Raw genomic sequence first — 21286 nt, 5'->3', positions numbered from 1 at the left:
TGATCAGTGATCTTTGATGTTACTGTTGCAAAAAGAAGATGGACGTTCTGAAGCACTTTTTAGCAATAAAGTATTTTAAAATTAAGGTAGGTACATTATTTTTTTAGACATAAATGGTGCTATGAGCTTAGTCACTCAGTTGTACCCGACTCTTTGTGACCCCGTGGACTGTAGGCCAGCAGGCTCCCTCGTACATGGAACTTTCCAGGCAAGAACACTGGAGTGGGTTACCATTTCCTTCTCCAGAGGATCAATTTCCCAACCCAATTTCTCCTGTATTGCAGGCAGATTCTTTACTGTCCGAGCCACCAGGGATACTTAATAGACTACAGTATCCTGTAAACCTAACTTTTTTTTTTTTTGTGGGCCACTGCAAAAATGTTTATTGTTTCCATTTGGTCCACTGCGTGAGCAAGGGCTCCAGAATGGTTAAAAAGCTGCCTAGTGGCTGCAGAGAGAACCTTCAGGCAGAAGTCTTGACACTGGGAGGATCCAGAGGGGCTCAAAGGCTGTTGGGTCTTGGGAGGCTTCTAGCTGTGCTGAAAGGATGAGCATTTGGAAGAGATATTGATGCAGCCCAGCATGGGGACCAGGCAAGCTGTGGAGGTCAGTCACGTGGTCATGCACCTTCCTGATGAGTTTCACCTGCTCCTCCAGGAAGCGGCTCTCCCGGAAGTCACAGAGCTGGGGGTCTGCCAGGGCAGAACCCAGGGCATGCAGATCTGGAAGGCCTGATTCAGGTGCTTCTCCAGGACCGCGAGGGCTTCCTTGGCGTCCTGGATTTTACCCCCCTCATCTTGGGATGGTCTGGGCATGCCAGAAGAGGGCGTGGCCACCACAGCGGTTTTGCATTTTCGAGAGACGCTGGGATCTCGGGAGTTTCTCCTCAGACAGTTTGCAGAAAAATTTGGCTCACACCCACCGGAGCCACATCGTTGCTTTGGAGAAGCCCAGAGAGAGGTAGGTGCAGGAGGCCCGCAGGTGCCTGTTGACCAGGTGATTGACAACAGCCTCCACTGGGGTGGAATAGCTCTACTAAATCTGGGAGCTCAACCAATATTGTCCATTGGTTGATAGGTAATAAGGAGCTAAGCTCAAAAAACCCGGTGTGGCCTGGTCCCGGAGGCTGAGGATAGCTGAGTGGTTGTTTCCAAAGGCGCAGCTTGAAAAAAGGTTGGAGGGTGGTCAGAGGCTGGTGGAGGGGGCGTCCCTGGGTCTGTTCTGACCAAATACTGCTGAAGCAAGGACAGATGGTTGAACCACTGAGTGAACCGCCTTACTTGCACTGGGGAAACCAAAATGTTTGCATGACTCGCTCTGCTGAGGTACTGGCTTTATTATGGTGCTCTGGAACTGAACCACAGTAACTCTGAGGTAGACTGTACAGAAAAGTGGAGTTGCTGGGTCCTAAGGGTGGTGAAAGCTTAACTGTATATGAAATTGCTAGACAGATTGCCAAAGTGGCCATTTTATCTTCCTGACATTGTTATGCTCCACCTCCTCATCAGAATCTGATGCTGCCAGTCTTTTGAATGTCAGCCATCATAGTGTGTGCATAATTGTATATCATCTTTGTTTTAATTTGCATATTCTTGATGACTCATGCTATTGAGCCACCCTCACATATATTCATTTGTGAATTGCCTGTTCAAATCTTTTTACTCATTTCAAAAATTGGGTTGTCTTTTTATGATTGAGGTTTGAGAAGTTCTTTGTTTTTTTTAGATCCAGAGGCTTGTTAGATATGTGTTTTGTGAACATGTTTATAAAAGTTTCCACCTGATCTGTGCCTAACATACTCTACTCATCTATTTATTTATGGTTGCGCTGGGTCTTTGTTGCTGTGCCTGGACTTTCTCTAGATGGGGTGAGCAGGGGCTACTCTGTTCTGTGAAGGGGCTTCTCATTGCAGTGGCTTCTCTTGTTGTGGAACAGGGGCTCCAGGCCCCTAAGCTTCAGTAGTTGGAGCATGTGGACGAAGTAGTTGTGGTACTCGGGCTTAGTTGCTCTGAGGCATGTGGAATCTTTCCAGGCCAAGTGATTCGACCCATGTCCCCCTGCCTTGGCAGGCAGATTCTTATCCACTGTGCCACCAGGGAAGTCCAGTTATTCTTAATGATGCCTTTTCATAAATTAAAAAAAGTTTCCCCTTTATGATGAATGCTTTTTCATTTCTATCTGAGAAATCCGTGTCTACTTTAAAGTTGCAAAGGTATTCTCCTGTGGTTTCTTTTGGCAGTTTTATTATTCTAAGTTTTAGTGCATTATTTACTGGTTGGGTTATTTTTTATTGTAGAAGATACAGAGATGAGATATATAATGATCCATCTTGAATTAACTTTTGTGTATGGCATGAGGCAAGAGTTGAAATTGTTTTACTCCTTATAGATAGCTACTTGTTGCAGTACTATTTGTTGGGAAAAAAAAAACCTGTCTTTTCCCTCATTGAATTGCTTAGATTCCTTTACCCCCAAATCAATTGGTTATATAAGCATGGATCTTTCTGGACTCTGTTCTGCTAATTAACGTGTCTTTCATTACCAACATCACAATGTCTTGATTACCATGGCTTTATGGTAAGCCTTAAAATCTGTCAGTATAAGTCCTTACCTTACTCTTTTTCAAGATTGTTTAGCTCTTCTAGGTTCTCAAGATGATTTTAAAGTCACCAGTTTCTACAAATAAAAGTTAAAGATTTCATAAAATTAAGATTTAAATACAGTGACATGTACAGATCTTACAAATATGTAAGCCACACTCTTATCAAGATATTTCCACAACCCCAGAAAGCTCCATGGTGCCCTTTCCTAGTCATTCTGCTTTCTCAGAAATAACTACTGTCCTGATTTCTCTTACCAAAGATTAGTTTTACCTTTTCTAGAACTTGCTCTGAAGGAAATCAGGCAATATATATGCTTGTGTGAAGACTTCTCTCTTCGTGTAATACTTTTGCTTTGTCTATCAGCGATTTGTTCATCATCATTGCTGAGTATTATTTCATTGAATGAATACGCTACAATTTCTTCATTCTTTCACCTCTTGATGAACAGCTGGGCTGCTGCCAGTTTTTGGCTGTTGTGAGTAAAGCTGCTACAGTTAAGTTTTGTAGAAGGCTTTTTTGTGGAGAGGTGCTTTCATTTTTCTTACGTAAATACCTTACAGTGAAATTGCTGGTTATAGACTAAATGTATGTTTGACACTGTAAGAGACTACCAGAACCCTTTCCAGAATGGTTGTAATATTTTGTAATCCCATGAGTAACATACAGGCCTTCTGAGCATCCCACATCTTCACAAAAGTTTGGGGTTCATTTTAGCCAATTTATAGGTATGTCATAATATTACAGCTTTAATTTGCTATTCTCTGGTGACTAAAGATGTTGAATAAATTTTTATATGCATGTCTTTTTGTGAATTGTCTGTTCAAACTTTGAAGTGAAGTGAAAGACGCTCAGTCATGTCTGACTCTTTGCAACCCCTTGGACTATACAGTCCATGGAATTCTCCAGGCCAGAATACTGGAGTGGGTAGCCTTTGCCTTCTCCAGGGGATCTTCCCAACCCAGGGATCAAACCCAGGTTACCCTCATTGCAGGCAGATTCTTTACCAGCTGAGCCACAAGGGAAGCCCAAGAATACTAGAGTGGGTAGCCTATCCCTTCTCCAGTGGATCTTCCCGACCCAGGAATTGAGCTGGGGTCTCCTGCATTGGAGGAGGATTCTTTACCAACTGAGCTACCAGGGAAGACCCTGCATTATTTATTAGGTGAGTTGTTTTTTATTGTAGAAGATAAGTACAGAGATAGAGGTATAAAATATATATCCTTTGTCAGATTTTTGAGTTTTTTCCTCATTTTTTGACTTGTTTAATCATTATATATGTCTTTTGATGAGCAAATGTTTTAAATTGCATTTTAATAAAGTCCAACTTTTCAATTTTTAAGGTAATTTTTTAAAATTTATTTTTAATTGGAGGATAATTGCTTTGCAGTATTGTGTTGGTTTAGCCATACAACAATGTGAATCAGCCATAAATATACGCATGTACCTTCCCTCTTGGACCCTATCCCACCCCTCTTGATATCATAGAGCACCGGGCTGAGCTCCCTGGGCTACAGAGCAGCTTCCCACGAGCTATCTGTTTCACATATGGTAATATATATATTTCAATGCTACTCTCTCCATTCATCCCACTCTCTCCTTCTTGCATCAGTTTTTTAATGGTTACTGAATTCTGTATCTTAGCTATATGAAAGTGTATCTAGCCCAAGTTCACAAAAACAGTTTTTATTTTTTTCCTAGATATCTTACAATTTTAGGTTTTATAGATGTATACTCATAAATTCATTTAGTTCTGTAATTTTTTTGTTTTTGATTCCTTAGTATTTTCTGTGTGCACTATTATGTAGTCTGCAAATAAAGGCAGCTTTACTTTAAATTGCTTTTATACCCCTTTTATTCCTTTTTCTTATTACACTGACTAGAACCTCTGTTCAAAACTGTACTAGAAGTGGTGACAGTGGACATTTCTGCCTTTTTACTGACCTCAGTGAGAAAGCATTAAATCCAATGTTAGTTACCAAGTATATAGTCTAATACATATTTTCCAATAGATAGTATTAAGGTTAAGGATATTTCCTCTGTTTCTAGCTTGTAAGTTTTCTTCTCTAAATTGTCAAAAGATTTTTCAGCACATGCTGAGATTATTAGAGTCACCACCCACCTTATTCTTTTAACATGCAAATTTACCAGTTGGCATTTGACTGTTAACCAACCTTACATTCCTGTGATAAATCTCATGTGGTCATGTTGTGTTGTATTTTGTAGTATTTAGTGGGATTTGATTAGAATAATATTGCGTTAAGGATTTTTCATGAAAATTTCATGAGGTATATTAACCTGCTGTTTTCTTTTCTTGTGATATTTTTTTTCTGGTTGTGACATCATATTTGTGCTAGCCTCATATAATGAGGCTGAAATTATGTTCTCCTCAAGGTTTGTGAATGTGTTTGTTTAGAACTGACGTTATTTCTTCCTTAAATGTCTGATAAAACTGCCAGGAAAATCGCTTAGACCTGGAGTTTTATTTGTGGGAAGATAAATAAAAGTTCACTTTCTTTAATAAGTATATGGATATTTAGATTTTCTACTCCTTGAGTCAGCTTTGGTAATGTGTTCTAAGGAATTTGTCCATTTAGCCTGAGTTTTCAGATTATGAGAATGAAGTTAATAATATTTTCTTATTATTTTAACATATGTAGGATCTGTAGAGACATGTTCTCCTTAATTCCCGATGTTGAGTATTTGTGTTTGTCTACTTCATCAGCCTAGCTGGGGTTTTATCAATTTTTTAAAAATTTCCATTTTTCCTCATATTTTGATTATTTCCTTTTATATCATGTTCCATTCTTTATTATTATGTTTTCCCTTTCTTCATACTTTGAGTATAATTTCCTCATTTTGAAATAATTTCAGGTTGATGCTTAGGTAATATTTATTTTTCTTTTCTAATCTAAATCTTCAGAGCTACAAGTTTACTTTTAAGCATTGTATTAGCCACATCCCAACATTTTGGTATGTTGTGTTTTTATTTTTCTCATTTAAATATCTTCTAATTCCTTTTATAATTTCTTCTTTAATTTATGGGTTATTTAGAAGTGTAATGTTTAATTTCCAATATTTATGTATGTTTCTGGAATCTTATGATTAATTTCTAAATTTTATTTTGTGAGATAACAAACTCTGTAGGATATGAATCCTTTTAAGTTTGAGACTTGTTTTATGGCCAACAAGTTTTATGGTCTATCTTGGTGAATATTCTGTGTGTACTTGAATAGACTATCAATTAGGTTGAGTTGATTGTATTGACATTTTGTCTATTCTTGACTTTTTTTTTTACTTGTTGCTGTAGAATGTGAGCCCTGCTCCCTCCACGCCCCCGCCCCCCACCAATTCATATGTTGAAATTCTCTCAATATAATGGCGTTAGGAGGTGGGGCCTTTGGTAGGTAGTCAGGTCATGAGGATGGAGCCCTCATGAATGGGATTCATGCCCTTATAAAGGAGACCTCAGAGACTTCCTTGCCCCTTCCACCATTTGAAGACACAGCAAAAAGACAGATGATTGTAAACCAGGAAGTGAGTCCTTACCAGACATCAAATCTGTTGGTTCCTTCATCTTGGATTTTCCAGCCTCTAGAACTATAAGAAACTTCTGTTGTTTTTAAGTCACTCAGTTTGTGGTCTTCTGTTCTGGCAGCACACTGGGCTAATATATTTTATCGATTCATAACTGTGATAAGTACAGCTGACAGGTTTGAACTATCACTTGTACAGGGATATTTTTCAATAGTAAATACTACAGTTACATGATTCAGTGGATCCACAGATGCAGAAGAACTAGTATATGGAGGGCCAACTATAGATTATCCTTGGATTCACCCTTGTGTTGTTCAAGGGTCAATTGTATTGAAATCTGCAGCTCTAATTGTAAATTTATGATTTTTCCCATTCTGCCAATTTTTGCTTCAGTTATATAGAAATATGATTGTTATAGCTTCTTGATGAATTGACATTTCTGCCCTTATTAAATGTTTCTCTTTATATCTGGTAATGGGGCTTCCCTGGTAGCTGAGTTGGTAAAGAATCCCCCTGCAATGCAGGGGACCCCAGTTTGATTCCTGGGTTGGGGAGATCCACTGGAGAAGGGAAGGGCTACCCACTCCAGTATTCTTGGGCTTCCCTAGTGGCTCAACTGGTAAAGAATCTGCCTGCAATGTGGGAGACCTGGGTTCGATCCCTGGGTTGGGAAGATTCCCTAGAGAAGGCAAAGGTTACTCACTCCAGTATTCTGGCCTGGAGAATTCCATGGACTGTATAGTCCCTGGGGTCACAAAGAGTCAGATATCTGGTAATACTTATCTTGAAGGAAGTCTACATTGTTTAATATTAATATAGTTATTCCAACTTTCTTGTAGTCAGTGTTTCATGGGTCTTTTCATCTTTTGATTTCTAACCTATTTGTGCACTTTCGTATGTGATATAGTTAGTGCCTGATATTTTAAAAAAATCCAATCTAATGAATATTATCTTTTAATTGGAGTGTTTAGTTCTTTTACATTCAATTAAATTATGTGGTTGGGTTTATATGTATATTTTTTCTTTTCTTGTTTCCTTTTGAATTAATTGAACATATTCCAGTGATTTATATCTCCTTGATTGGGTTGGTAGCTATAAGTCTATGTTCTGTATTTTTAGTGATTGCGCTGGGTATACAGTATATACCCTTAACTTATAACAGTGTAGCTTTTAATAGTTTACTACTTCACATTTAATATAAGAACCATACAGCAGTATAAAGCTATTTTCTCATTCTTTTGTGCTATTGTATTTTCACTTCATTTTACTTCTACACATTATAAACCCCAAATACATTGTTACTATTTTGATTTAAATGATTTTTTAAAAAATCAAGAAATGAGAGGAAAATATTTAATAGTTACGTATTTTCTATTTGTTGTACTCTTCATTTCTTTGTATAAATATAAATTTTCATCTGGTATTATTTCCCTTCTTCCTGAACAACTTCCTTCAACGTTTCTCATAGTATAGATTTTCTAGCTATGGATTTTTTTCAGTTTTTTCCTATCTTATAATTTTAGTTCAGTTCAGTCGCTCAGTCGTGTCCGACTGTTTGCGACCCCATGAATTGCAGCATGCCAGGCCTCTCTGACCATCACCAACTCCCGGAGTTCTCTCAGACTCACATCCATTGAGTCAGTGATGCCAGCCAGCCGTCTCATCCTCTGTCGTCCCCTTCTCCTCCTGCCCCCAATCCCTCCTCCTGTCCCCAATCCCTCCCAGCATCAAAGTCTTTTCCAATGAGTCAACTCTTCGCATGAGGTGGCCAAAGTACTGGAGTTTCAGCTTTAGCATCATTCCTTCCAAAGAAATCCCAGGGCTGATCCCCTTCAGAATGGACTGGTTGGATCTCCTTGCAGTCCAAGGGACTCTCAAGAGTCTTCTCCAACACCACAGTTCAGAAGCATCAATTCTTCGGCCCTCAGCTTTCTTCACAGTCCAACTCTCACATCCATACATGACTACTGGAAAAACCATAGCCTTGACTAGACGGACCTTAGCCGGCAAAGTAATGTCTCTGCTTTTGAATGTGCTGTCTAGGTTGGTCATAACTTTTCTTCCAAGGAGTAAGCGTCTTTTAATTTCATGGCTGCAGTCACCATCTGCAGAGCTGTGAAAAGAAGAGAAGCGAAAAGCAAAGGAGAAAAGGAAAGATATAAGCATCTGAATGCAGAGTTCCAAAGAACAGCAAGAAGAGATCTTATAATTTATCTTGCCATAATTTTTAAAGGCATTTGCTCTGGATATAGAATTATAGACAGACAATGTTTTTGTTTCATCCCCTAAAGACATTATTTTCTGAGTTGCATTATTTCTGGTGAAAAGTTGGTAGAAACTATTCTTTTTTTCTCCTATATATTATGTTTCTACATTCTGGCTGCTTTCAAGATTTTAATCTTTGGTTTATCTCACTTTGATTGGGAGTTACTTTCTTCAGTCTCTGAGTTAATATTTGTCATCAAATTTAGAAAATTTCCAGCTGCTGTTTCTTCAAATATTTTCTCTAACCCAATCTTTCTCCTCTCCTTTGGGGCTATAACTTCAAGTGTATTAGGCTACTTGATATGGTCTCATGGTTGAGATTCTATTCATTTTATTTAGCCTCTTCAACTCTAGAGCTTCATTTCAGATACTCCGTATAGCTTCCTCTACAAGTTTACCAATCTCTGCTTCTGCAGGGGTGTGATTTCCATTCCTCCATTCAGTAGGTTTAACACATTTCAGATACTGTGCTTTTCAGTTTTAGAATTAGCATTTGTTTTCTTTTTAATTAATAGACTTTATTTTTTAGAGCAGTTTAGGTTTACAGAAAAATTATGCAGAAAGTATGGTGATTTGTCATATACTCCCCCCTCCCCATACATAATCTTTCCTGTTAACACCTTGCATTAGTGTGGAAAGGTTGTTAGAATTGAGGAGTCAGTACTGATGCATAATTATTAGCCAAGTCCCAGTCTACATTAGGGCTCAGTCTTTGTGTTGTACATTCCTACAGGTTTTGATGGATGTATAATGGCCTGTATCTACCAGGATTGTATCGTACAGCAGTTTTACCACCCTAAAATCCCCTGTGCCCCACGTTTTCATCCCTTTCTCCAAAGCCCTGGAAACCACTGATCTTTTTGCTGTCTCCATAGTTCTAGCTCTTCCAGAATGTAATATAGTTGGAATCATACAGTATGTAACCTTTTCAGACTAGTTCTTTCACTTAGAAATGTGCATTTAGCATTCCTCCATGCCTTTTTGTGGGCTTCCCAGGTGGCGCTAGTGGCGAAGAACCCACCTGCTGATGTAGGAGACATAAGAGACCTGGGTTTGATCCCTGGGTTGGGAAGATCCCCTGGAGGAGGGCATGGCAACCCACTCCAGTATTCTTGCCTGGAGAATCCAATGGGCAGAGGAGCCTGGTGGGCTACAATCTATAGGGTTGCTAAGTGTAGGACACGACTGAAGCAACTCGGCAGCGGCAGCATGCCTTTTTGTGACTTGATGGCTCTGGCTGTTTTATTCTTATTGCTAAATGATATTCCATTGTATGGAGGTACCACAGCTTGTTTATTCATCCATCTGTTGAAGGATATCTTGGTTGCTTCCAGGTGTTGGCAATTAAGGATAAGGCTGCTATAGACATTCATATCTACTTCCCTAGTAGCTCAGCTGGTAAGGAATCCGCCTGCAGTGCGGGAAACCCTGGTTTGATTCCTGGGTTGGGAAGATCTCCTGGAGAAGGGACAGGCTACCCACTGTAGTGTTCTTGGGCTTCCCTGGTGGCTCAGATGGTAAAGAATCAGCCTGCAAAGTGGGAGACCTGGGGTCCATCCTTGAGTTGGGAAGATCCTCTGGAGGAGGGCATGGCAACCCACTCTTGCCTGGAGAATCCCCATGGACAGAGGGGCCTGGCAGGCTACAGTTCATGCAGTTGCAGAGTTGGACACGACTGAGTGAGCACAGCGCAGCACTCAGACATTCATACACAGGTTTTGGTTTAGACATGCGTTTTCAGCTGTTTTCCGAAGCGGCTGTATGAGTTTGCATTCCCAGCCACAGCAACTGGGAGTTCCGCTGCTCTGCTTCCCTATCAGCATTTGTTGTCAGCGTTGTGCTTTCTGCCATCCCGATAGGTGTGTGGTGTTCTCTTGTTTATGACGTTCGTTATCCGACTGAGACTTTCTTTTGTTCTCTTTATATTTTGGTTTTAAGTCCTTAAATGTAAGAGCTACTTAAAGATTTTATTTTCTGCTCATTCTGTCCTCTCTGTCCTTTCTGAGTTTGTTTCTACGGACTGGTTCTTCTTTTGTGCATCTCACTTTCTCCTGCTTTGCATGTCTAGATTGTCTTTTTGAATTTTCGTTTTGTACTGGACTATGACTGATTAACAAACAATTTTGTAATCGTTTCAGAGCAAAAGTGAAGACACTCAGCTGTACATACACATGTATCCGTTCTCCCCCAAACTCCCCTCCTATCCAGGCTGCCACATAACATTGAACAGAGTTCCATGTGCTATACAGTAGGTCTTTTGTTTGGTTATCCATTTTAAGTGTGTGTGTGTGTGTGTGTGTGTGTGTGTGTGTGTGTGTGTGTGTGTGTGTGAGTCACTCAGTCGTGTTTGATTCTTTTCTATCCCATGGACTGCAGCTTGCCAGGCTTCTCTGTCCATGGAATTCTCCAGGCAAGAATACTGGAGTGGGTAGCCATTTTCATCTCCAGGGGACCTTCCCGTCCCAGGAACCGAACTTGGGTCTTCTGCATTGCAGGGAGATTCTTTACTGTGTGAGCCACCAGGGAAGCCCATTTTAAACACAGATTGCTTTCATTGTATACTCTACTTTATGGATGCTAAGTTCTTGGATGTCTAGATTTTGATGTCTGTTTGACAGTGCTGTGTTTTTTTTTTTTTTCCCAGCAGAAAGTGAATTGACTTGAGGAGCTCTTAACTTACCCAAGACTTTAAAAAAGCTTTGGGTGGATATAGGGTTAGATTAACCCTGTTTGTAAGGTGTGGCCCTTTTAGTCTCTCTACTGAATGCCCTTGGTGTTTAACAAAGTCTCTCTGCCCTCACTGGTTGAACTCCTGGCCCTGTGTGACCCTGGGGATTTCCACTCAGAGTTTTTCAGAAGTTCTTTCCTCTCATTAGTGTTGAGTTGGCGTTCTGGAGTCTTGCTCTGTGCATTCAGTACTTAGTATTTGGCCAAAGATTCAAGAGGACTCCTACGCAAAATTTTGGAGTTTCCCTCCTTTGATAATTTCTGTTCAGTACCTGCCCTAAAACTTCCAGCCATCTCAGTCACCTTCAACTTTCACCCCACTGAGGTATCATGTTCCCCTTTGATTTCCTCTCCTGGTCCCGTGCCCCTGTCCCTGTGCCCTGAGGCATCACCCAGGCAGAAGGCTGAGCCTCACCTCATGTGTTTCCCTTCCCTCAAGCCTAGCATCCTGCTCTGCCTGTTACCCACATCTGAAATCAGTTATTTAGTGTGTCCTGTCCAGTTTTCTAGTTAGTTGCAATGGAAGCAAAATCTGGTATCAGTTATCTCTTCATGGCTAGAAAGAAAACATTCCACTCATTCTTTTTATGTGTGGATTTAATATTCTTTCTATGACTTTTGTGTTTCACAGCATTAGTCTTACCTGGCATCTGAGGCCCTTGCTTTTTCTCTTTCTAGAAGGCAAATATCTATCTTGATACTTACTAATCCTTTAGTTTGAACATAAAGACTAGCGTTTTTAAAAGTAGCATTATCTAGCACACACCCAGGGCACTCTGGAGTTTTTAACCCCACATTGTGCTGTAGGCATGACCATGATCCTGCTCTTGCAGGTGAACAAAGGGAGGCTGAGATTGGGGGAGTGATTACCTAACACCTTTCAACTGGTTGGTGATGGCTGTCTGACTCAAAGCTCTGTTGTTGTCGTTTAATCACTGAGTTGTATCTGATTCTTTGCAACACCATCGACTGCAGCCCTCCAGGCTCCTCTATCCATGGGATTTCCCAGGCAAGAATACAAGAGTGGGTTGTATTTCCTCCTCCAGGGGATCTTCCCAACCCAGGGATTGAACCCAGGTTTCCTGCATTGCAGGCAGACTATTGTCTAAGCCACCAGGGAAAAGCCCTCATGTAAAACATCTTCAAAGAACCTCTGCAGCAAATAAAAAAAACGTATCTGTGGGGAAGTATTGTGCCACACTGGATATTATGTCAGTCCTTTTAAAAAAAAAGTGATTTCCTTTGTGATGGAAGGAAACCATTAAGGGAGTGAGTGGAAGAAAATCCCCTTTGTAGCTTTCGGCTTCCCTTTGTGTAATGTTGCAGGGAGCGTATAGGTTCTTTCATTTGAATCCTGATTCTGCCTCGGATACTTTCTTCGGTGTTTAGTTTGTTTTCAGTAGAGGAATCTGAAAAGCCTAGCCCTGAGTGATTGGCAGCCTCTAAGATGGTCCCTAGGAATCCCTAAGTTCTGCTGGTGGTGCTGTCTAGATCCTCTCGTCTTGAACATGGGCCAGACTTAGTGATTTGCTTCTAATGAAAAGAATATAACAGAAATGATGGGATGTCATTTCCAAAGTGAGGTCACAAAAAGGCTGTGCCTTCCATCTCGGGCACCTTGTTAAGCTCTCTCCCTCGCTGGCTCTGACGGAGGCCAGCTGCCATGTTATGAGCTGTCCCGAGATGAGGCCCATGTGGCAAGAAACTGACGTCTCCAGCAGACAGCCGGTGAGCACGGGAGGCCTGCCAGCAGCCACAGTAGTGAACTTGGAAAAAGCTCCTTCCCCCATGGAGCCTTCCAGTGATGGCAGATACTGGATTGTAGCCTGTAGGGGACCCTGAGCCAGAGGTACCCAGCGGAACCAGAGAAAATAAATGTGATTAAGCTGCTAGATTTCAGGATAATTTGTTATTAGTGATGGGTAACAAACGCAGTGTCTGGCACAAAGCCGATACTCTTGTTATTAATTGTTTTCTTTCTCCCTGGCTTTCTTCTTTTTGCATCTCAGGGGAATGGTGACTTTTGTGGTGGCCTGACTCTGCTCGTCTGCAGCAATGGTGCTCACACTGGACTCTGAGCTAATTGGAAGCAGAATTCCCCAATGTGAGCTCTCCCTATTCTCCCTTGTTTGTTTGTTTTGATATTTCATTTGGGTGTGGTGAGAGGTGAAATTTGACATCCTGATTGTTTCCAGAGCCCAGAGTTCTAATGTACTGCAAGCATTTGGACAGAAATTGTGGTTTGTGTTTGTAGCATCCCTTTTACAAACACTCAAGCTGTTCAGTTAAGTTCAGTGCAGTCACTCAGTCGTGTCTGACTTTGCGACCCCATGAATCGCAGCACGCCAGGCCTCCCTGTCCATCACCAACTCCCGGAGTTCACTCAGACTCATGTCCATCGAGTCGGTGGTGCCATCCAGCCATCTCATCCTCTGTTGTCCCCTTCTCCTCCTGCCCCTGATCCCTCCCAGCATCAGAGTCTTTTCCAATGAGTCAACTCTTCGCATGAGGTGGCCAAAGTATTGGAGTTTCAGCAACAGACACAGTGCGGCTCCACCACGGAAAGACAGTCAGTCCTGCATCACTTCCTGTGGAAGCACATTAGGGGTCTGTGTTTTTTTGTGAGGTATTTTTTTTAAATCCCCCTTTTCCTTCTTTCTTACATTCTCTGACTGGCTCTAAAATTAAGTCTTTCCTCATGGGATCACTTTGAACTTTTATCTCTTTTCAGATATAGGATCTCAGCTTTCAGGCCCCCACCTCCACCCTTTTCCAAGTTCCGAATCGACAGATTGCAAACTGAGATGCCTGAAATCTTCAGGGTATTGTTCACTTAATAAAATGTCCATCCTTGGCAGTGCAGACACTTGTGGAATTTCTGGCTCTCGCCTGCCAGAATGAATTGCATTCGATCTCCCTGAGAATTGAAGAGAGCCAGAGTCTTAGATCTAAAGAGAGATGACTGAGGACGGGTCCCCTACTTTTTTTTTTTTTAACCTTAAAATTTCTGAGATGTTTGGTTTTTTCCTTGTGAAATCTCAAATTGGAGGAGAAAAATCTCCACTAAATAGTTGCTGGTCCCTAACATCTGTTCCAGATGATTGAGGAACGGTTTTACTCCTTTTAAAAACAATGTTCTTATTACAACACAATCAAGGCTCAAGAATCTGCTACCTTCTGGTGGGGAATTGCTTAAAGGATCTGGTCCCTCCACCCATTGCTAAGTCAGCACTTGGAACCCTGCAGGGGCAAGCAGGCTTGTGCAAGGCAGTAGGGAGAGGAGCAGGTTTCTAATATGCATCATGTTGTCTATCTGTATCATTGGCTATGTATGCAGACATCTATTTGTGTGTACTGGAATTCTAAAATCTGAGGCTAAAAGCCACGCCTAGCCCGGTGACCTATCTCTAGTATCTCACACCCAGGGTCTTTAGATCTCTGAAGGCTACACATCTGAAATGTGACATTTATACTCTTCCCCTCTGTCCCTACCCACCAGTTTGAATGCTTTTACTGGATCTTTGGTTTGATAGCATTTAATGGTACCACCACCAGCCCTCATGGGAGCAGGGCCAATGCCTCTCTTGTTCCTCAATGAGCTCCTGATCCTTCAGACAGTGCCTGGCTCATAGGAGGCACTCAACAGATATCTATTAACTGTTGAATAAATATTGCTGAATGTGTTGAGTAAAGAAGGAAGGGCCTGGTGAGAATTTTCAGAGGACTGACTCTAAAACCTTACTGATGATCATGTTCATTTCATACCCTGGTGTCCTCTGAAGAAGGACCCTGGGGAGAAGGAACTTTCTTGTGTTCAGTTCAGTTCAGGTTAGTCGCTCAGTTGTGTCCGACTCTTTGCGACCTATGGACTGCAGCACTGCAGGCTTCCCTGTCCATCACCAACTCTGGAGCTTGTTCAAACTCATGTCCATCGAGTCGGTGATGCCATCCAACCATCTCATCCTCTGTTGTCTGCTCCTCCTCCTGCGTTCAGTCTTTCCCAGCATCAGGGTCTTTTTTAGGCAGCATCAGGTTCTTCTTATTTTAGGAAGGGAAATACTTCTGCCTCTCACGGGAAAAAAAAAATCACATAGCTTCAGTTGTGTGGACATAGATTTCCTCTTTGGGCTGGCTGCTAGGAAACTCCAAGTGTCTGTTGACTGACTTCTTGTGACATCGCAAGATTTTATGGAATGCATTGTTCTATCAGGGTCAGTTCTTCTGTATTTTCTCTCGAAGCAAACATTTCTCGCTGACCCCTAGTATTTTGTGATTGTGCTATATGTGTCTTTGTAAACAGTCTTCAGTTCTGGCGAGTGAATGTGCTAAGTTGCTTCAGTCATGTCTGACTCTTCATGACCCCATGGACTATAGCCTGCCAGGCTTCTCTGTCCATGGGAATTTCCAGGCAAGAATACTGGAGTGGATTGCCATACCCTCCTTCAGGGTGAATACATAAAGATAATGCTGTGGAAAGGGAGTGGGAAATAAAAGAACATTGGCAGGACAGCATGGTGTGGTCCAGGAAACAAAAGGGGTCCCCAGAAAAGGGGGAAACAGTAGTGGAGGAGGAACATGGGGCTTAGAGGGTGAGGATCAGGGGTGGCCACCTCTCCTATGCCTGCAGGACATCCTGGGAGCTGGGCTGTGAGGGCTGATAGTCTTGGACAATGGGCGGACATCTGGCTGGCATTTCTGGGTAAACATGTGGCCTGGAACCCTCTCAGAGTGGGGAAGGAGACCAACCGGGAGTGTGTCCTTGGAGTCAGGTTTATGTCTCTACTTTGGCACTATCGGTGGCCACTTGCCTTCCCTGAGCCTCCATTTCTTATCTGTGAAATGGGGTAATAACAGTGCATCCTGCTTGGGTTCTTTTCCGGGTTCAATGAGGCAAAGAACAGGGAGCATCTGAAAACATGCCCAGTGCTTCTGTGTTAGTATCAGCGCTGCACTGAGCCTGCTGTGGATCCGTCTCATCAACAGTCATCTCACAGCCTGGGTGGAGTGGCACTGGGGAGAGAGAGGGGGCTGTGGTCTCAGTCAATTTCTGTGCATTTATTAGTAGTCCTTTGTTATAAACTTTTCCCCCCTTAACCCAAATGTAACTGACCTTCCTCAGATTGTTCCTGTATTCCATCAGCACCTTCTGACTGTAGGCAAATCTCACAGAGCTTGACATCAGTAAAAAATAACAAATGCATTCTGAAAGTTTTGAAAAATAATGCCGGTTCTTTTTTAACCAAAGCTTTCTTCTCAGAGGGGCCAAGGGAATACATTCCTGCGCATTCCACAGTGAAACTCTAAAAATCCATTTTAACTTCTCAGTTTCCAGTTCCTCTTCAGGGCAGCTGCTGAATTCCCCCCACCCCTACTTCCTTCCCTCTCTATCAGCTTTCTTTTCTTTCTTGTCCCCTCTCAGGCTGTGATCCTCTGATTTTCCTTCTCTCTCCTGGGCTCTTGGATTTCTGAATTATTTAAAGAAAGGATCATCAAACCTTTCTGTGAAGGGCCAGGTAGCAAATATTTTAGGTTTTGGGGGCTATCTGTTCTTTTTCACAATGGCTCAGCTCTGTTGTTGTAACTTGAAGGCAGCCAGAAGAAGGGAATGGGCATAGCTGTTTCAGTAAAACTTTGTACAAACAGGAAGTGGGCTTGGTTTGGTCCATGGGCTGTAATTTTTGACCTCCTGATTTCAAAGAAGTTCAGGAATTTTTTAATCTTCACCTGTTGATATTTCTTTCTTTCTTCATCACATGCGGCAAAACTGAAGATTCTGTTATGGATGTATCTATCTTTAGGGAGCCAAGAAAGTCATGGATTGTTGTGAATATCCATTACCATTTTATATTTTTTCCCTTTTATGTTGATTAAACAGGTCAAAATGGTTCTTTGCCCACACTGCCTGTAAGACACATGTGTTTGGTACCACTAAGCCCTGAAGTTGGTGTGACTGGTTTCTTAAGGTTCCCAGGTGAAAGGTGTGTGTGTGTTTGTGAGTGTGTGTATGTGAGTGTGTGTGTGTGTGTGTGTGTGTGTGTGTGAGTGATGTTTGGACGAGAGTTCTCTTAGCCGACAATGGGAAAATTAAGGTCCTGTTTTTCACGTTCTCATTCGTTCCGGGAAGATGTCCACCTCGGACTGTAATGTAAAATGTACTGGGCTCGAGCTATGGGATCTGATTTTGCTGTTGTTGTATTACTGCTGTTGTGTTGGACCTCAGCAAGTCCGTTCACTCCCTGGTTTGGATCTTTCAGGTGTTGAACTCGAATCTTTGATCACAAGTCTTTCAGCAGTTGACTCTTACTCAGATGAAATCTTCCCCAGAGTTCGGATGTTCACGGAATGAATGGGGGCATCAGAGCCCTGTCCAGAGCCCTTTTGTCCCATCGCTCAGTCTCCTCCTAACTTGAGGAGACCCAGGAGCGTCACCTGGAACCCAGGGCTTGAGGCAGCATAGATGAAAGGTTACTAAACTGTGATACTTTGGCTTCTGCCTGAACTTCTGTCATCGCCCAGTGTTCCAGACATCTCAAACATTGTTTATTCTCTTCGGAAATGGCAGAGACTTGTTATAAATTTGTTCTTGTACACCTACTTATCTATTTTCCTGGCTGGCTTTTTACTCCTTAAAATTTTTAAGCCTACCACTTGGACTCCTTACTTATTTATCCTGTATGGCCCAACTCCAAGAACCCACTTCTAAGGTTCATCTAAGTAACTGACTTAGATAAACTTATAGAAAACTTTTGGAAGATCCACTGAGTCAAGAAGAATCTCAAGTCACAGCTTTCAGATAGCCTTGTTTATATGGACCTTTCCTCCCTCTCGGAGAAGGCAATGGTAACCCACTCCAGTACCCTTGCCTGGAAAATCCCATGGACGGAGGAGCCTGGTAGGCTTCAGGCCATGGAGTTGCTATGAGTCAGACACAACTGAGGGACTTCACTTTCACTTTTCACTTTGATGCATTGGAGAAGGAAATGGCGACCCACTCCAGTGTTCTTGCCTGGAGAATCCCAGGGACGGGGGAGCCTGGTGGGTTGCCATATATAGAGTCATACAAGGCTGGACACGACTGAAACAACTTAGCAGCAGCAGCAGCCTCCCTATACCTAAGAACTTGGAAGGATGCAAATTCCTACCAGCAAGAGTTGACATGGTTCCAGTGGGACAATGCTTCTGTCCCCAGTTCAGGAACATGCCTGGGACCTGGTGAATCACTGAATTCATCTTTAAGAGGAGACCATGTGTTACTGAACTGATTTTATTTAGATTTCCTCTCCTCTATTGACTTTTCCCCCCTAGTTATCAAAAACTAAGGATGATTGGGGCAAGAAAATAGAATTCTGGCTGTTGGTGGAAGGGAGCTTGGGGATTGAATGACCTGCAGGTTGAAAAGTTTTCTTGTGAGAAATCCATGGGGAGAATGTTAGAAAGTGACACTTCTAACATTGGACGTGAATATCCTACATCCTGGCCACGTCAGAGCTCCTTCTGCTCAGGTCTGTATCAAAGGGCTCTTTCTCCATCTGAACAGGTGACAGAGTTTGTCATTCAGCTCTGTCCAGATCCTGCTGCTCTACTGTCCACTGGGACCCTTCTGGCTTCAGAGGAGGCTGGGATGGGACTGTGACTGGGCCAAACCTGACATAAATGGAAACAGGGATTCAAAGACAAAAAAGAAGATGATTTAGAAAAGGAAACCCAAAGAAATTACAATTAGCCGCAGGTGGCTGAATCTCCATTAGCCTCCCGCTGTGCTGTTGTTCCATAGCCAACTCAGATTCTCCAAAGACAATGTTTAAAAGCCATTCTAGCTAAATTAGCAATCATGTAAAACCTTCACTCAGAATATATGTTTATCTGCACTTTCCTCTGAACAATTTCTGTCAAGGAATCACATGAACAATTGAGGTCAGAAAAGACTGATAAAAAGGAAAGATGTTTTGAGCAAGGCGTCACACATTCGACATTAGCTCTGCGTGACTGAATGATTTTCCCTTGTTTCCCCTAACTAGGGTGGCTGTCTTGGTTTTTATCTGTGGTCATGGCATCATGGTTAGTAACATCCCCCTTGACTCTTTTTTTTTGAAGAGTTCCTTGGACTCTTTTTTTTTTTTTTTTTAAAAGTATTTATTTATTTTTGACTGTGCTGGGTCTTCACTGCTGTGCGGGCTTTCTCCTAGTTGCAGCAAGTGGGAGCTACTCTCTGGTTGCAGTAGGTAGGCGTTTCATTGTGGTGGTTTCTCTTGTTGCAGAACACAGCCTCTAGGGTGCTGAGGCTTCCACAGCTGTGGCTCCCGAGCTCTAGAGCACACACTCCGTAGTTGTGATACACGGGCTTAGTTGTTCCACAGCATGTGGAACAGGCGGGATCTTCCCTGATCAGGGATCAAACCAGTGTCTTCTGCGTTGGCAGGAGGTTTCTTTACCACTGAGCCACCAGGGAAGCTCCCCACCTGCCCTGACCACTGACTCTTAAAAGTCTCAAATCTTTTGAAACAGTCAATTAAATGGTCCCTCTGTATACATACGTAGCGAAAGCTCCAGTCTCTCAGAAGGTGTCGAAGGTGATGTAGTAGCCTAATCCTTTTCATACATGATGGTCCAAAACTTAGACCTCAAAGTCTCGAACCATGAAACAACAGCTTGTTGGCAGATGGGACTTATCACAATTTATACATCTTAATATAGCAAAATAGAACCTTAAACTCATTATTACAGTGTGAGATGTGTTGTAGACCAAGAATTTTTCATTTTTAAGAATCACAACCTGGATTGACAATATTTGTCATCAAGTCAGTGGTCTATTTGCTGTAGTGTATATAAGACTTAAGGAAGAAACTGATTGGCTGGTTTGGTTCCTGTGCCCACCCCTTGGATCACACCTTTGTGATCAGGGGAAGAGCATTCTGATGGGCTAGGCTTGGGTTAGACATATGCTCCTGTGGCCAGAGGAGCTGGTTCGGTAACTGACAACCCCAGAAGAAATACCTGGAATGAGCCAATGAGGTGTACTTCTCAGTGAAAGGAGTTGTGATACATGGGAAAATCCTCACGATGATCGTCATCATCAGGAGAAAGGGGAGGAGCAGGAGATAGAAGGGGAAGTTAGGCTAGACAGATAAGACCAGTACAGAAGTCCGTCCACCCATATCCTTCATGCTCACAGAACCCCTCATTGCTGCTGCAGACTCTTGAATAAAGGAACAGGAATCACTCCCTAGTATCTTAGATAAAATATGCTTTTGACTGTTTTTCCCCTAGCAAGGAGGCCAAATGCTACAGCAAAGAAAATGTAGGCTGTGGAGTTGGACAGATCCAAGTTCAAATCTCAGCCTCAAAACATGCTTGCTATGTGATCTTGGGCAACTTGCTTGAATGCCATGAGCTCTGTTTCATCAATTGCAAAGGAAGCAGCAAGACCCAACACATAATATGTGCTGAGGATTAAGTGAGAAAAATATATGAAAGGCTAGGCACACATTGTCCGACACAAAGACATCAATAAACATTTCCTCAAGGCATGAATTAATTAATTTGAACTTCACAGGTCAGAGGGGACTTGGCTGACTTTGTCCTACTTCGATCACTCTGGAGCGGAATGAGTTTTTCCTTTCTCATAAAAACTAATGCTATAACTGTCCCCATTTTATAGACGAAGAAACTAAAGCTCACAAGACAAGAAACATAATCCTCTAAAATAAAATCAAGAGTACTCTGACCCAAAGCAAGGGAGGTAATATTAGAACAAGGGCCTATTTTAAACCATGGGTAAGCTGCCAGGAATTGGCTAATTACTGTTTTCCATATATCAAGAGTATGACAACACTGCCTTTCATCTGTGAGGAGAGCATACCTTCTCCAGACCTCACTTGATCTGAGACTCACCTTAGCACTCTACAAGGAGGAGACAGCCTCTGTTAGGTCCTTAATAGATGTGGCAATAAGCTGAAAGTTTCAAGTCATTCAGTCATGGTCACATAGCTATCAAAAATCACAGCCATCCCCGCTTTTCTTATTCTTTGAATTTTATCTGTTATTTATAAGTGACTAATACAAGATGCTCCCTAGCATATGTTTGCAGCAACCCAGGATCTGGGAAGCGATTTCCTTTACCTGTGAGCGACAGGCTGGCAAGTGGGCAGGGGTGGTAAA

At 42.2% G+C, this 21286-nt stretch overlaps 1 pseudogene; it reads right to left on the bottom strand.

Annotated features, from left to right (window-relative positions):
* LOC108638060 lies at window positions 442-1309 on the bottom strand (annotated as a pseudogene).

Source organism: Capra hircus, chromosome 18, assembly GCF_001704415.2.
Source record: "Capra hircus breed San Clemente chromosome 18, ASM170441v1, whole genome shotgun sequence".
In the NCBI taxonomy this organism is placed as follows: domain Eukaryota; kingdom Metazoa; phylum Chordata; class Mammalia; order Artiodactyla; family Bovidae; genus Capra; species Capra hircus.
This window is presented reverse-complemented; position numbering and strand designations above follow the sequence as displayed.